Below are 275 nucleotides of genomic sequence, written 5' to 3' on the forward strand. Positions count from 1 at the left end.
TCTCATGCGGTAGCTGCGTCGGTGGCTGGTGATGGTTGGAATGAGGGGTCCTGCCCCTTCTGCCGGGTTTGCCAGGCTCCGGCTTCACTTCTCGTCCCCCTCCCCATGTCCCCTCTTTGCCACCAGCCCATGGCTCCGGGGCCTGCTGCCCGCACGCCTCCGGCACACAGCCTGAGGAGGAGCCATCCGTCCATCTGTCCGTCCATCCAGGCCTGTATGTGATGCTGCCTGAACCACCGCAGCAGCCAGGCAGGGTGGCAGCCCCTGTGTCCCCA

This window comes from Charadrius vociferus, unplaced genomic scaffold (genome assembly GCF_000708025.1).
Source record: "Charadrius vociferus isolate BGI_N301 unplaced genomic scaffold, ASM70802v2 scaffold1773, whole genome shotgun sequence".
In the NCBI taxonomy this organism is placed as follows: domain Eukaryota; kingdom Metazoa; phylum Chordata; class Aves; order Charadriiformes; family Charadriidae; genus Charadrius; species Charadrius vociferus.